Below are 16,358 nucleotides of genomic sequence, written 5' to 3'. Positions count from 1 at the left end.
GGGAAAAAAAAAAAAAAAAAAAAAAAAAAAAAAAGAAATGCTGAATCTAAAGACTGAATGAAGCAAAATCTGCATTTTATTTTTTATTTATTTAAAAGATGACCGGTAAGGGGATCTTAACCCTTGACTTGGTGTTGTCAGCACCACGCTCAGCCAGCAAGCGAACCAGCCATCCCTATATGGGATCCGAACCCAGGGCCTTGGTGTTATCAGCACTGCACTCTCCCGAGTGAGCCACGGGCCGGCCCAAAATCTGCATTTTAACAAGAGCTTCCCCCCAAATGATTTTTGTTGTTGTTGTTTGTTTGTTTTTTGGCAGCTGACCCTATGGGATCCAAATCCTCGACCTTGGTGTTATTAGCACCAGGCTCTAAACCAGTGAGCTAACCGGCCAGTGCAGTCCCTCTGCCCCCCAGTGATTTGTTTGCACATTAGACTTTGAGAAGCAGTTGCCTATTAGATATCCAAGTGGAGATATAGGTGGCTGTTCTCTGATTGCTTTGCTTTGTTCAGTAACATAGGAAGCAAGGTCAAGGCTGAGGGTGAGGCTGCAAAGGAAGTACTGGAGCTTTGAAGCAACTGGAGAAAGCATGGAATAATTACCGAGGATGGGAATGTTAACATGAATGGACAAGGAAAACCTAAGTTTTCATGAACTTAAAGTGAGATCAGTCAGGGTCATTGCATGTTTTTCTCCTCACTTTTGGCTGTGTGGGTGCAGAGCTGAGGTTTTGTTGCTGAGTACAGTAAGGCAGAGTTGAGGGCGTATGCAAAGGAGTGATTATATTGGAATCAGAGGCTGACTGGTTGGCTGGGTTGGTTAGGGCACAGCCCTGTAACACAAAGGTCAAGGGTTCAGTTCCCCCGAAGCAGCCAGCCACCGAAAAATGAATAAATAAAATAAATACATCATGGTTAGCTCACTTGGGAGAGTGTGGTGCTGGCAACACCAAGGTCATGGGTTCAGATTCCTGTACTGGCCAACTGCCAAAAAATAAAAAAATAATATTGGAATCTAAGCTGGTCAAGGAGGGAAATGAGAGTGTGAGGCCTAAGGAAGAGGTGGCAAAATGAATAGATCGTTGGTCCTGATATGGTCACAGAATAGTCAGAATCATGGTCATAGAGCTGGAAGAATAGGAGACGGTGGTCAGAGCATGAGGTGCTTGAAATGGAGATTATGGGGGCGTGGGGTGCAGTTATTGGTAAGGAGAGGTTCTAGGGGGGCTATGATCTTGGAGCAGGAATAAGATAGGAGGAAACAGCTGTTGGCTCTTCTTGGGGAGTAAAGTTGTTTAGACAAATGCAAGTGAACTATGAGGAAGAACTTCCTGACTGGGAGGCAGGAGAGTGGGAGGAGGAGCCTATGATGGAGGGCGAGGGAGCTTCAAAAGCTGAGAGTCCTGCAGCAGTCCTGGCTGGCACAGGTCTAGGTCCATGGCTGCAGTGGGCAGAATGTGAGGGCACAGCAGGAGCCTGGCCCTGTTGAGTACCTGGTAAATGCATCCCTCCAGGTGCTGTATAGTCTTCCCAATGCAATTACTCTGCTGGCCAAATGGAGGTTGTCTTTATCATAGAGAGAATCACAGGGTTTCTATCTCATGAACAGTAACAATGGACAGTTTTTAATAACTCTGCTCCAAGCACTTAACAACTATACTATATATTATGACCACCCTTTTTACAGATAGGGGCACTAAAGCTCAGAGCAGTTACGTAACATTCCCAAGGTGACACAGCTACAGTGATTTGAACTTGGATTCACACCAGGTCTGTTAGCACCAAAGCTGGCTGGTGACTCACCTGGGGGAGTTTGTTTATGCTTCCCCTGATGATTCTGATTCACAGGTCTGGAAAAGAGGTATCCCCAAGGGAATCTACGCATTTTCACAAGTCCCTCAGGTGACTGTGATGGTCAGGGGAGATTGGTAAGCATTGTCCTGGCCCTGGCCGCAGACGCTGGGCAGGTTTGGTGGCTCGGGATTTCTCACACTGCAACTCACTTCCGGTTCTAGCAGGGTCTGAGTCACTAGAGTCACTATCAACATCACCACATGCCACCATTTTCAATGCCTTTCTTGATTTTTTTTTTTCTTGGTGGCTGGATGGTATGGGGATCTCAACCCTTGACAAAGCTGCACTCTAACCAACTGAGCTAACCGGCCGGCCCTCAGTGCCTTTCAATGGATGATTTCATCTGAGGTTTCAAAAGTCATAGGAAGTAGAAAAAAGCAGTATGATTAGGCCCATTTATGACTAGAGAAATGAGCTCTGGGGCCCACAGATGTTCAGTGCCAAAGCTGGGATAAAACCCTTGAGACATCCACATCCACCATTGTTTCTATTACCTATTTCTTTTTCTTTCTCTCTCTCTTTTTTTTTGGTGGCTGCCTGGTATGGGGATCCAAACTGACCTTGGTATTATAACACCATGCTCTCTGTCTACTCCCTATTTCTTTAGGAATGTGCTAAATAACATTTATGAATAATCAGGCTAATTTTTAGAGGGAAAAGCCCCAATGCCCCACCCCCTACTTCCTCCATACATCTGTCATTCATGCCTGAGGCTCCCCCCCCCACACCCCCTTTAGAGAGTTAGAGTTCCTTCAGTTCAACAGAGGATGGATCAGGGCTGTAGAGGCCCGGGGAAGAAAGATGCTTTGTCCCTGCCCTGCAGTGGGGAGAGAGAGGTATGTTTACCCCAGGCTGGGTTAAATGCCTCAATTCGGTAAATACGAAGTCCTCTGAATAAAAGCAACTTCTTTGTGAAAGTTCGTGGTAAACACAAAGATCTCACTTGGGTGGAGTAATGCTAGGTAATCAGGCAGCTATGGGAGGAATTTGTAGGACAGATTAGTGGAGCCCTGGGGCTGGGCTGGAGGGGGCATGGCAGCAGAGAAAGTTCTCAGGAGTCACCGCTCCAATCAAGTTTTCCCTACTCACTGCCCTTACTTCCACCTGGGCCCACCCCTTCCCATCTCCTACCACCCCCTCCCTTCAATCACTAAGCTTTAGCCACTCCATACCTAAAATAAACACCAGCCTGATCCCTTTCATTCCCCCACACCCTTGCTGCTGCCAAGGACTTGACTTGACTTGACTTTCCTCCCAAGGTAGGATTGCCAGAAAAATACAGGATGCCCAGTTAAATTTGAATTTCGGATAAACAATGAATACTTTTTTTTTTTTTTTTGGTCCATTTTGAGACCGGCTGCACTGTGCTCAGCCAGTGAGCGCTGTGAGCGAACCGGTCATCGGCCCAACTTTTTTAGTATAAGTATTCCCAAATATTGTATGGGATAAATATTGTATGCTTATACAAAAAAATTATTTGTTTGTTGTTTATTGGAAGATCAAATTGAACTGGTCCAACCCTACCCGAGGGGCACCACCAAAGCCTCCCTGACCTTCCCAACATCTAAATAGCTGTTTTCAGAGATCTCATGGCTCCCCATTACCCTCGGGGTATAATCTTAATTCTTGGCCCCCTGCCTTCTTATTTCTTACCCCTCCTACCCCACTCCACCTGCCCACCCACCCCTACACAATTCTACCTTGTGGGGACGAGGGGTCCTAAGCCCCTTGCTTCAGGGGTGGTTCCCTATGTCTGGGAACCTTCTCCCCTGCACCTCCTCTAGCTAGGCTGATTCCTAAATGCTCCAAACACTTGACTCCTCTTTCCTGAACCCTCACCCTACCCCCCAAGCTGAGTTAGGAGCTCCTTTCTCTGGAATCCCAAACAGCCAAGTGAATATTTCTTTATCCTAGCATTTGTCAAACTGTCAAAATTGTAATTATCTGATCTTTTGCAGCTTCCTTAGATTGTGAGTTTCTTCAGAGCAGGAGCTGTGTCCTTCAGCTTTGTCACCTCTAGAATGGGAAATTCCTGTCTGGTTGGTGACAGTAGGGACTTAATTTATAATCTGCTAAGGGCCCTACAGATAAGGATAAGGCCCTTGTAAAGAGGAGACATCATTTACTGAATGCCTGTTGTGAGCTAAGCATGGTCGCTCTGGGCCAGATGCTTCAGGTGTGATTTTTGATGCCATGGGCAGAAAGCGGGCTCAGGAGAAAGCACATAGCAAGGCCTGTGCAGGGCTTGTCTGTGCGTGCCCCCAGCTTCCACGCCCGCAGCGCGGGAAGATGTGAGGTGCTGGTGATTGCAGGCTGGAAAACAAATCTCCTTGGAGACCATCGTGGCAGTTCTAGAAAGTAGAGGGTGCTTTCTGGAGAAGGGGCCTGCTATCATCTGAATGTTGGTGGTCCCCCAAATTCCTACATTAAATCTTAACACTCAGTATGATGGTATTAAGAGGTTGCACCTTTAGGAGGTGATTAGGTCATGAGGGTGGAACCCTCAATTATAAAAGAGGCTTGAGGGAGCCTGTTTGCTCCTTCCCTCTGCCATGTGAGGACATGGCTAGAAGGCGCCATCTATAAAGCAGAGGGAGCCCTCACCAGACACCTCATTTGCTGGCGCCTAGACCTTGGTTTAAAGTTTGTTTTATTTTTGTTTTTGTTTTTGGCAGCTCGCTGGTACAGGGATAGACTCCTTGACCTTGGTGTTGTCAGCACCATTCTCTAACCAACTGAGCTATCCCGCCAGCCCAGGGGTCTTTATCTTGGATTCCCAGCTGTGAAGTAAACTGTAATCAATAAATTTCTATTGTGGGCTGGCCAGTTAGCTCAGATGGTTAGAGCATAGTCTTGTAACACCAAAGTTAAGGGTTCCTGCCAGCTGCAAAGAAAAAAAAAATTCTGTTGTCTATAAAATACCCAGCCTAATGTACTGTTGTCTGCCAAGTACCTAAGGGTGAATGGGTCCAGGATGCCCTCCGATACCCAAATCCACAGATTCTCAAGTCCCTTATATAAAATGGTGTACTATTTGCAGACAATTTATGCAAATCCTCCCAGATACTTTAAATCATCTCTAGATTACTTTTTTTTTTTCCTTTTTGTCTTTTTTCGTGTCCGGCAACGGACCGCAACCCTCAGTGTCGCGCCCGTATCGGACCGGGACCGGCAACGGGATCGCAACCCTCGGTGCTGCGCCCGCCCCTCGCTCAGCCAGTGAGCAGAAACCGGTCTGTATGTGGGATCCGAACCCTCGGCGGGAGCACCGCCGTGCTCCCAAGCGGCGTACTGTAGCAGTGCGCCACCGGGCCGGCCCAATCTCTAGATTACTTATAGTACCTATCTCAATGTAAATGCTATGTAAATAGTTGTTATACTGTATTGGTTTTTTATTTGTATTATTGTTTATTGTTGTATTGTTATTTTTTATTGGTTTTTTTCCTCCAAATATTTTTGAACCCAGGTTGATTGAATCCATTTATATAGGACCTGGATAGAAAGGGCTGACTGTATTTTTGTTACAGCAGCCAAAACAGACTAAATCCCCAAGTGTAGAGAGCATATAGGGATGTCAGGAGAGCTGGCCAGCTTCTGCAGGGTTGTGCAGTTCAGCTAGGGCTCTATTCCTTGAGCAAGGGGGAGACAGAAATTGAGCAGAGCTGTACTAGTTCTGGTGGGCTCACACTTTGGGAGGGGACTTCCTTTTTTTTCCTTTTGGTCTTTTTTCGTGACCGGCAACGGATCGCAACCCTCAGTGTCGCGCCCGTACCAGACCGGGATCACAACCCTCGGTGTTGCGCCCGCACCTCGCTCAGCCAGTGAGCGGCCGGTCTGTATGTGGGATCCGAACCCTGGCGGGAGTGCCCCCGCACTCCCAAGCGGCGCACGGTAGTAGTGCGCCAGGTGGCCGGCCCCAGGGAGGGGACTTCCTAAAATGAGGTCTGTGGCTCATCGGAACTGGAATTACATTGAAGGGTTGGGCTGGCTAGGGGAGCTAATGGGCTAATGGTTAATGGGCACCTGTCCCCTAAGTAACTCCTCCTTAAATTATATCTATTGATACAAATATACATAGTGTGTATGGGGGAATACTTTTTATTTTTTATTTATTTATTTATTTTTTTTTAAAGATGACCGGTAAGGGGATCTTAACCCTTGACTTGGTGTTGTCAGCACCATGCTCAGCCAGTGAGCGAACCGGCCATCCCTATATGGGATCCGAACCCGTGGCCTTGGTGTTATCAGCACCGCACTCTCCGGAGTGAGCCACGGGCCGGCCCAAGGGGAATACTTTTTAAAAACATCTCTATTTTATTTTTTTTGGCGGCTGGCTGGTACGGGGATCAAAACCCTTGACCTTGGTGCTATAACACTGAACTCTAACCAATTGAGCTAATTGGCCAGCCCCATCTCTATTTTAATTGGTCTGAAATATAGAGTCTAACCGGTAACGTTGCTTACTATGCTTACTAGTAAGCACACTGCTTTCACTTATGCTTATTATGCAAATGACTTTCCAGATAAATCCATGAGTCCCTCCTTCCTGAATCTTGCTCTGTGAAAGAGCCAGACTGGCCACCGGAGATAATAATGTAAGTAAAAATGCTTAGTGATGGGTTTGGTATCAGGAGGTGCTCAGGTAGTCTTAGTTGCCTAGCTGTGTTAATTTCTAGCTTCGTAAAATTTCTAGCTTTGTTTTATCAAGTCAATTCCTGTCCATTTAAAAAGGGAGAGTGTTAATGGGCTGTGAAAGACATTTAGTGGTAGTGCTGATTTGGAGCTATTAGCACAAGATAAGCACTTTAAACATAGCTGTTCATCTACTGGCAGCCTTGGCGTAATGGAAAGAACATGGACTTTGGAACCACACAAACTCAGGCAAGCTGGAGTGAGATTTCAGAACTTCTCAGAACCTGTTTCCTCATTTGTACAATGGAGCTGCTACTGCATTCTTCATTGTGTGGCTGTCAGGGTTAAGATGATGGGTGTACCAGAGAACCCTGATCATTACCAACGCCATCTTAGGTCTCATTGTCAGACTACCCGCCCCCTGCTTGAGAAACCGTTGACCTTCTCAAAAACAGTTGCATAGAAACAGGAACCATACACAGTGAACCATTACAAAGAAACAAGAACCATACACAATGAAAATATTTATGCTTGATTACTTTAACTGCTCACTTTGGCTTCTGTAACCTAGCTACCTAGCTTGCTTTGTGCACCGGGACAAACCCGTGTGCCAAAGGGATGTGGTTTTTGCCTGTATAAACTCCACTAGACCAAGGCTAGCTGCTGCTCTCCCACCAAAATACCTAGGGGAAGCAGTCGCCAGCTGGCATTTAATAAAGACTCTTAAAATTCTTAATTAAAGGGCCGGCCCGTGGCTCACTCGGTAGAGTGCGGTGCTGATAACACCAAGGCCACGGGTTCGGATCCTATATAGGGATGGCCGGTTTGCTCACTGGCTGAGCATGGTGCTGACAACACCAAGCCAAGGGTTGAGATCCCCTTACCGGTCATCTTTAAAAAAAAAAAAAAAAAATTCTTAATTAAGTGTTTGGTTCCTTTCCTAGGCGACAACCTCACAACATGGGTGCAAAGCCTTCAGCCCAGTGTTGTGTGCTAACAGTAGTAATCTATGTCCCAGTGCAGGACTAGTGACCTGCTTTCCTGAAGGCAGGAAATTCTAAGCAGAAACTCCAAGTTCCATCTTTATGTTCCTATGTTTGAAGTTTTAAACTTGAAAAGTGCACTTAGCTTAAAAGCATAGAATTGTCAAGGATGTTCATCACGGATTATTTATAACAATGTAAAAATGGGAGACAATTTGAATGTCCCCCAGTAGGAAATTGATTTAAGAAATTGGGCCAGCCCGTGGCGCACTTGGGAGAGTGGGGCGCTGGGAGCGCGGTAGCGCTTCCCTGGCGGGTTCCGATCTTATATAGGGATGGCCGATGCGCTCACTGGCTGAGTGTGAAAAAAAAAAAAAAAAAAAAAAAAAAAAAAAAAAAAAAAAAAAAAAAAAAAAAAAAAAAAAAAAAAAAAAAAAAAAAAAAAAAAAAAAAAAAAAAAAACAAATCACAGTATTCCATGTGGTGGAATACTTTGCAGCATTAAAATTATGCTTTGGAAGACTAGTGATAAGAAAAATGTTCACGATAAAATAAGTAAAAAGAAAAGCAGTAAACAAAACATCATACAATATGCCCCCGCTCTAGAAAAATAAGTGAAATACCTAGACATACAGGCAAAGCAGCATCCAAAGCAAGTGCTTCCTACTGGGAGTTGGGGGTGGGGATGGGGGTGGAAATTTTTCTGTCTGTATTTTTGTGTGCTTTCTAAATTTCCATCAATAATTGTGTATTGCCCTTAAATCCGAAAATAACTCCCAACGTTATTGGTAAATCGTGGTCAGGGCCATCGGAGGCTTGCGCCCCCAGGGCGGACGCGGACGGGACACGGGGCGGACTGCGGCGCCCCCTGGTGGCGTCCCGAGGCCCCGCCCCAAGGGGCCCGCACGACAGGGCGGGGCGCGGAGTCCCAGCCCAGCTCAGCCCAGTCCCGGCAGGAGTTGCCACACCGGGAGGCCCGAACGCTCCGCCGGGAACGGCACAGGCAAGCCAGGGGACCGGAGCTGGCGGAGGTGGGGACTGTGGGCCGGTGGGGAGTGGGCCAGCGGGGCCGGGGCTCCCAAACTTTCTGGGAGTGCGCGGCCGCCGGGCCCGCTCCGGGAGTCAGCTTCGGGCCGGCCTGTTCCGGCCCCAGGAGCTGGCGCCAGCCTGGGGATCGCTCGCCCCGACTGTTGGAGTTTCGCTTTCTCTGTGTGTCCCAGGCGGGCGGGCCTGTGGCACCTGATTAGCTTTGGGAGCTGCGCAGCGTGTCGTGGGCACCGGCGAGCGGGCCAGGGCACGGGGGGTGCTCATGTGTCCCTCTTACTGGCGCGAGTGGCCTGTCTGGTGCAGAACGTGTCCCTAATGCCAGCCTCAGAGTGGGCAGCTGTGTGTGAGATGAAAGCTGTCATGGCCCTCAGCTGGTGGGCAGAGGGAGGGGATACAGCCCAGGGCCTGGCACCCTCCCCAGGGCGCCCCTGCGTGACCTGGCGCCAGTCTTAGTGTAGACAAGTGAATGAGTATTTAGGTGGTGGGGGAAGGGAGGGTCCTAGCTTGGAATTGGGGTGGAAACCTCTGAAGGGCCCAAGGCCTTGGCCTGAGAGTGGCCACCCACCATGCCTTTGCCCTCAGCCAGCCCTGCTTCCAGCCATTGCAGCTGGTTCAGAAAGCTACGGGGAATTACCATCCTCCTCCTGGTGACCTCTTTGGGTCAGAGTAAAAGCAAAACAGGGAAATGGGAAAAGGGAAAGCAAGTGAAGACTAGGGAAGGAGACAGGGCACAGTGAGAGGGAAGTACAAGAAGGCGCGGCCCTGACCTTGTGGGTTCTGCACCAGTTCTTGTCCCACACAGTCTCTATCCCCTCTCACTCCACTGTGGCCTCTGTGTGATATCCAGGGGGGTCCTACCTGAGCCCCCTGGATATGGGATAAGTGGTGGTAGGCCTGGGAACCAGGGTCAGAGCCAGATGTCATGGAAGGTCCTTCAGGTGTCCAGTTCTCTGGGGCTTTGAAATATTCATCTCACTGGTGAGCTTTGGTTTCAAAGCTGGCGCCTTTGGCCTGGCCAGTGGTGGCAGGGGGAGCTTCCTGGGGCTGCTTTGTCTGGGGTAAAAGGGGAGGCATGCATCTTCTTCACCTGCCTGCTCTCCCTGTCCCTCCAGTCACAAGGACCTAGTTTCCCAGTTTATAGCTTAGAAAGAAGTGGCAGGAGCCTACAGTGTCAAGGGCCCTGACTTCCTCTGTCTTGTGCCATGACCTCAGGGCCTCACTTGTAAAGATGGGCATGTCAGAGAGGTAATGACAGGTTATAACATAAATGCTGGGACAACCTCATGTCATGAGCTGGGTAATAGCCACCTCTGTTCAGCCTCCTCCCCTGGGAATGGGGGCCTCAGCCAGAAGCCGTCCACCTCAGAGCACCTCCAACCCCCAAACTTCTCACCCTGGGCCCTTTAGAAAGGACAGAAGCCCCAGTCCAGACGCCACAGAGAAGGGACACACATACTTGTGTGTTTTCAGAGGGCCAAAGTGGGAGGACCAGAGAGTGGAAGCTCATGCAACTCTCTGGGAAGAGGTTCTGCTAACAGTTGTGGCGAGCTGTGACGTGGGCCTTCTGGACATTTTCTGTTAGGAACACTGTGGAAGGGATGACCTTGACAGAATCTTCCAACCCTAAGATTCTAGGCCAAAACCTGGGGCCTTTTTTGAAGTAGAAATGATATCTAGAAGTCCACAGTGACGGGTACCTAGAGGGCACTCAGTACACTGGATGGGGAGGAAGACATCAATGAGTCCTTGCTCTTGTGTATAATGATTTGTACTTTTTCCCGTGACATAGAGGTGATGTTAGCGGATGCCAGTTTCCTGGTTTTATGCTAGCTGGAGATGTCCCCCAGCCCTTGGCAGTAAATCCCACCCTGGAGGTTCTAATAACAGCTGTCTGGAAATGGGGGGTGGGGGAGGACCCTTACAGAGGATCCTGGAGCTGAGCTGACTCCCTGAGAGTGAAGGGGGCATACCTGGTACTTAATGTGATTGCTCTGAGGGGCAGCCTGGGTGTAAGGACAGGGTATTTTTTTTTTTTTTTTTTTTTTAAAGATGACCCATGTCAGCACCATGCTCAGCCAGTGAGCCAATCGGCCATCCCTATATGGGATCCGAACCCGTGGCCTTGGTGTTATCAGCACCGCACTCTCCCGAGTGAGCCACAGGCCGGCCCAGGACAGGGGTTTTAAGATATAAGGAGTTAGGACATGAATCATTCTCAGGGTTGAGTCTATCTGTAAAACAAAGGTGGCCTGGATCAGCATCCCACAGGATGTTAATAGGTGTGCCTTGATAAATAACAGCGTTTCAGGCTTAAGGAAGTTTAAAGAACACTGGGTTAAACAAAGTTGTACAGGTTTGCCTGCTGCAGGACATCTTAGAGGCTTGATATGCCATTGAGCCTTCTTAATTTCCAAGAAAGGGATATGGATAGTTTCCCAGACTCATCTGTTCCCCGTGCTCATCCATTAATGTCTCCTGGGGCGTGTTCTTTAGAACAATTTGGGAAATGCCCAGCTAGGTGATTCTAGCTCTCCACTCTCTGGTTCCAGTAAACTAGTCCCTCCTTCCTTTCTTCCCTCCTTCATGTGGGCTGATTTAGGGGTAAAAAGAGGCCAAGGGAGGTCATTTGCCTGGATTCCCACAACTAGTTAATGAACCCAGGTCTCTTGACTTCGTGCCTCGTACTCTTTCTTTTCTACAGTGTTATGCTGTTTATCTGCAGGCTCTGGGGTACGTGAACACCCAGGAAGACCTGGCTGTAGGCTCAGAGGGCATTCTAGGGGCAGTCTGGAAGGAGAGGGAGTTTTGGCTGCCTGCATACCCAGGACATGCCATGCACCTCTGTCTTTGTAGGCATCCTGTAGACCCCCAGGACAGATTCTTTGGGGGGCATGTCATTCTGCCCTTCTGTTCTGTTAGGCCATCATTCAGAATCAGAGGCTGTCAAAACCTGAATGAACTTTGATTTTTCGGTTACTCATCTTACAGATGGACAGACTTAGTCTAGAGATGTGAAGTGGCCTACCCTGACTCACACAATGGAGTTAGTACCAAAGCTAGGACAGGAACTCAGGTCCCTGCCTCCTAACCCAGATCGACTTTCCACTGGGAAAAGGAATTGGTATCAACAGCACGCTTGCTCAGCTTCTTCCTGCTGTTTTGATCCTTACTACCTTGCCCCTGCCACAGGTGCTGGCCTATTCATGCAGGTGCCTGGTGGGGGTGCCTCAGGGACTTCTGCTGCAGTCACATGTAAAAGCAAAGGGTATCAACTTGAAAATCAGACATCAGGGCCGGCTGGTTACCCAGCTGGTTAGAGCAAGGCCTTGTGCCACAAAGATTAAGGGTTCAGATCCCCATACTAGCCAGCTGCCGGAAAAAAAACCCAGACCTTAGATCTGTGTTCAAACCCATCTCTGCTGTTTGCCTGACTTGGGACCTTAGATCCGTTTTTCTCTGAATTTCAGTTTTCTCATCTGTAGAGTGGGGGTAAGAATACCCACCTCATAGTTCTCTTGTGAAGATCGGATGAGCCTTAGTTTCTACTCACTTAATTGTAAGTAACTGTGCTGTAGTACTTACTACTCTAAGGGGTTCTCTTCCTTCCCTGCCTACCACAAGTTCTCCACTGTGGTTGTTAATTATCTTTCATGTTCCTTTGCCTCCCTCCCTCCAAGTTGAATCTTGAGGTTCAACTGAAAAGACAAGAAAAAATGAAAGACAAAGAAGGAGGTGGATAGGGCTGTGTTTCTGAAGTGGCGTCAGCCCTGGTAATGGCTTCTTCTTTCCTTATCTGCACTCCCAGGCCATCCTGACCACTGACTTGGCGGTGTCTCTGAGATTACTGCCCTGATGACACAATTCTGCCCCCAGAGACGAGGATGATAAGGGAGCGAGCTGGAGTGTCTGGGTCTAGTCTCCAACAGAGGAGAGGAGACTGGAGCTGCCCCTCTGTCTCTGTGGATGTGGGGAGGCCTCCCTGGCTAGAGACAGCAGGTGGGAGGGGTGGCTTTCAGCTGGGGGAGGGAAGTAATGGGTTGGCAGTTTTATCTATTTCTGAGCCGGGAGATCATGAGAGAACTGGGGGAACGGGGAGCTTGTTCTGGCTTCTCCTTGGGTGTGTGTGCTTGCGTCTGTCTCTCTGAGTTCTTAAACAGTGTTTGAGGAAGTTCTAAACCCATGACCAAGAGGGCCTGTCTTGGTATGGAGCAGGAACTTTCTTGGCTCTGGGGTTTCCTTGTCTGTCAAATGACCAGATGATTTCCAAAATCCATTCCAGCTCTTATATTTCAGTTTTTAAGAAAAAAACTTGGCTTCTTCATTCTCTTAAACCCAGAGGCCAGGCCAACCGAAGGATATTAACTTGTTTCTAAGCCCCCTTGGTCTTGAATCAGGCCCAGTGACTTGCCCAAACACCCCTGGGTGTATCTTTTTAGTCCTCTGCCCTTATAGCTATGTGCTGGGGTGCGAGGGTAAAGTGTTTTTTTGAGTGGGTGGGTAAAGGGAAAGGAGGAAAGGGTGTCATGGAGACCTGGGCCAGGCTGTGCTCCTGTGCCTGCTGGGTGGGGTTTCCTGAGATGTGCGTTCTGAGCTATTCTTTCCATTCTGGCTCTGGGCATCCGTTCCTGGCAGAGAGGAGGACAGGCTGTCTGGACCAGTCAGCTGCTCCTTTCTGTCCCTCCCTCCAACACACACACCCTCTTGCTGTAACCCCAGTAGCTTAGGCCTCCTCTCTGCAGATTCCAGAGCCTTAACCCTTCAGATGCCCCCAAGGAGAGCCCAAGCCTGGGCCTCAGTTAGCCGGGAGCACGTTCACCACACTGAGACCTCTCCAGGGGAGGAGATGCTTCCCTAATTCTGCATCTGAAAACCTTGACAACCAGCCAGTCCTGCTGTGTGAGCCCACCCACCTCTGCTGGTGCCATGCCTGCATCCCAGGTCCTGCTGGAGAAAGAAGAGGCTCTGGGATGTTGTGGCCTAAGAGAGAGGAGCAAACTTAGATCTGTAATGTACAAGGATGGAGCAGAGTCTGAGTGCCTTGTTAACAGGCATTGTGAAGTGAGGATTCCAGCTGCCTACCGACACAGCCGACTTGCTCCCTGGTGCTGGAGTTTGCCTACTGCATTTTATTTATTTAGTTTTCTTGTGGCTGGTTGGTACAGGGATCTGAACCCATTATAAGGCTGTACTCTAACCAACTGAGCTAACCGGCCAGCTGACCGTATTTTAGGAAAATTCAGGCTTCCAGTGGAAAAACTTAAAGATCCTTTTTAGCCCCTGGAGACTACGAGCCCTTCCAGTAGCTAACAGCAGAACACAGAAGACCTGATTTCCAGTCTTTGGCCACCGTCCTCCCTCTGTCTGTCTCTTGATCTCCCTCCCTTTTTCCTTCCTTTGTTCTACTCCCTGTTCTTCTCCAGCCTCCACCTTTAGACACAGCTAGGAAAGTAAACACTGACCACTTCCTCCTTTCCCTACTACCTAGGCAGATGCCAGACCCTAACCTCATCCCTAGCTGGAACTTTGGTGATGTGGAGGTGGCCAGGGCCCTCATGTAGGTCGGGCTCAGAAGCTGCCAAGCCTGGTGGCCCTGGGCCCCTAAGGTTCCTGCTAGTCTGACAGTGTTCTCCTTGGCATTGCTCAGTGGGGCTAAGTTTAGCAACTCCCCTGACTGGCGTCAACGCTAGGGGTTTCCTCTCCTGTGCCTAGGTCTCTCTACCCAGATGGCTAGGATCTCTACCCAGGACCAACTCGGTGACCAAGGACAGGTCACTCTACTTCCTTGCACAGTAGCTGGCTGTAAAGTGAAGGGGTTGGCTTGCCTTGGGCAAGTGAGTTTCCTTTCTGCTCTGATCTTTATGAATCTCTATTTCTGGACCACCCTCTTCTCCTTGTGCTGTTGGACAGGGTTTGAGAACCGTGGGATTGTGGAGGGGGCTGAATGGTTTGGTGTCCACTTGCTGTGTAAGCCTTCCAGGTTGTCATGGGAGGGTCTTAGACAGGAAGCTGGGGTAGAAGTGATGAGAGGCTCAGAGAAACAGTGTCCACATGATGGATTAGGGCAGGGGATCAAGAGCGTGGACTCAGGAGTCAGTCTTGGAGACCAAGTCTTGACTTCACCGCACCCTAGTAGGTAACCTTGGCAGTGACTTCCTTCTTCTAAGCCTCGATTTCTTCATTTGTAAATGGGAATAACAAAATAGTATTCACCCTGCTGGGCTATTATAAAGATTTAATGAAATAACTGAAAATAGCCAACATTTATCCCTGTTCATCAGGGGTCAGGCATCACTCTATGTGCATTTTCTCATTCAATTTTTACAACAACTCGGGGTAGTGGGAGGAAGCATATTATTATTATTAGTGTTAATCCCATTTTCCAGGTGGAGAAACTGAGGCATGGTGAGGTGAAGTGTCAGTGGTGGTCTCTGGGGCAGATGGGCTGGTGGCTGAGGCTCCCCGAGACCTGGACTGGGACCTACTGTGTTCCCAGCAGACAGGTCTACTGGTGGATTCCTCTGAAAGCAGAAGCATGAAAGGGAGGGGCAGGGGAGTGTAGGAGGGAGTCTCTGTGACTCAGCAGCCTGCTGAGCTGGACCAGAATCCTGGTGGCTCATTCAAGGCTGACCCTCTTCTTCCTGAATCACCCTTCACCCTATGGCAAGGAGGGGCAGCTGTCTGGCTGGAAAAAGGGCAGGCCCTGAATAGCCAAGTTCACAGGATCATAGTTTGGTGTTAGAGTTGGCAGTGAGCTCAGAGATCATCTGGCCCACCCCATCTTATTTCACAGAGGTGCCTCTAAGAAGGTGAAGGGACAGGTCATGGTCAACATCATGGTTTGGTGGCCCAGCTGGGGATTCTGACCACAGGGCCTTTCCTGCCAGTGCCTTTTGGGCCACATTCAGCCAGCCACTGTATACCACCATCCTGATGGTGGATGTCAGATGGGCCTGGGGTGCTGAGATGATGGCTGTAATGACAGACACCACTACTCTAAGGGTGACCTGCCCTGTACCCCTTCCTCCAAACAGGACACCATTCTTGTTGTGGAGTCAAAAGGGTGCTTTCGAAGCGGGCAGGTAGAGGGGTAGAGGGAGACTCAGGGGCCTCTTGCTGCAGGTAAGGAAAGGGCCCAGTTTCTCTCTTTCTTTTTCTATCTTATTAAGTGTGTTCACATATTATAACTACTTATGGAGATTTTCCTACCCTTACATAAGCCCCAAACATGTTCAAAGACAGTTGGTGTCTTTGTGTCGTAGACTCACAGCACCCTTCCCCTTGCTCCTCCTTGGGTGCTTAGTCCACCGCGCAGGGTCTCCCCCACTCCCTCTCCTGCCTTCCCCGGTCAGCCGCCTCACACCCCCACGGTTGGGAAGGTCTTTCTTACTCTGACCTGCCACATTCTTGCTTTGGTTCTATCCCATCTATTCTCGGGAGATGGAGAGCAGCTTTCCTCAAAATAACCCATTTAGAGATCTGGCCTGTTATTCGATCCCCTCTCCTTGGCCCTCCCTGCCACCTTCCTCTTTCTGAATTATCCCAGTTGTTTTAAGAGAGAAGAGATAAGACAGTCCTTTATCTGGTCCCTGAACTGCGCAGGGTGCCCTAAAAAGAGAATCTGGTTCTCTGTAGTTTCCAGCAGAGGCTCTGAGGGTGTCTGTTGACCTGGATCTGGGGGTGTCTTCCCTGTGAGATCCTAAAGGTCTGCCCCCAGGAGACGCTCTGGGGGAGGTGGTGGTCTTATCAAGAGGCCCAGACTTTGTTGGGGCTTGTCCCTCTGAGGGACACAGGGGACTTCCAGGGACCTCCTTCTTTTTTTTTTTTTTTTTTTTTTTTTTTTTT

The 16,358-nt window shown here is 49.1% G+C and overlaps 2 protein-coding genes and 1 pseudogene across 4 annotated transcripts in view; 1 reads left to right on the top strand and 2 right to left on the bottom strand.

The window, feature by feature from the left end:
• LOC103588921 overlaps positions 1-2,064 on the bottom strand; it is a 4,407-nt pseudogene extending 2,343 nt beyond the window's left edge.
• The window catches only part of PNKD (paroxysmal nonkinesigenic dyskinesia), a 76,644-nt gene that overhangs the window by 45,980 nt on the left and 14,306 nt on the right, over positions 1-16,358 (bottom strand). The window lies entirely within an intron of this gene.
• TMBIM1 (transmembrane BAX inhibitor motif containing 1) overlaps positions 8,401-16,358 on the top strand; it is a 17,985-nt gene continuing 10,027 nt past the window's right edge. The window contains exon 1 of one of the 3 annotated variants that reach the window (XM_008570738.1): positions 8,401-8,472. The gene's annotated coding sequence lies outside the window, so the exon portion shown is untranslated. Of the gene's footprint in view, positions 8,501-12,458; positions 12,513-16,358 lie in introns of those variants that run through there. The other 2 variants (XM_008570739.1, XM_008570741.1) reach the window with 2 other exon arrangements.

The sequence above is a fragment of the Galeopterus variegatus genome, unplaced genomic scaffold (assembly GCF_000696425.1).
Source record: "Galeopterus variegatus unplaced genomic scaffold, G_variegatus-3.0.2 Scaffold626, whole genome shotgun sequence".
NCBI classification, from domain to species: Eukaryota; Metazoa; Chordata; class Mammalia; order Dermoptera; family Cynocephalidae; genus Galeopterus; species Galeopterus variegatus.
The sequence above is the reverse complement of the archived record's forward strand: the minus strand, read 5'-3'. Positions and strand labels throughout refer to the sequence as shown.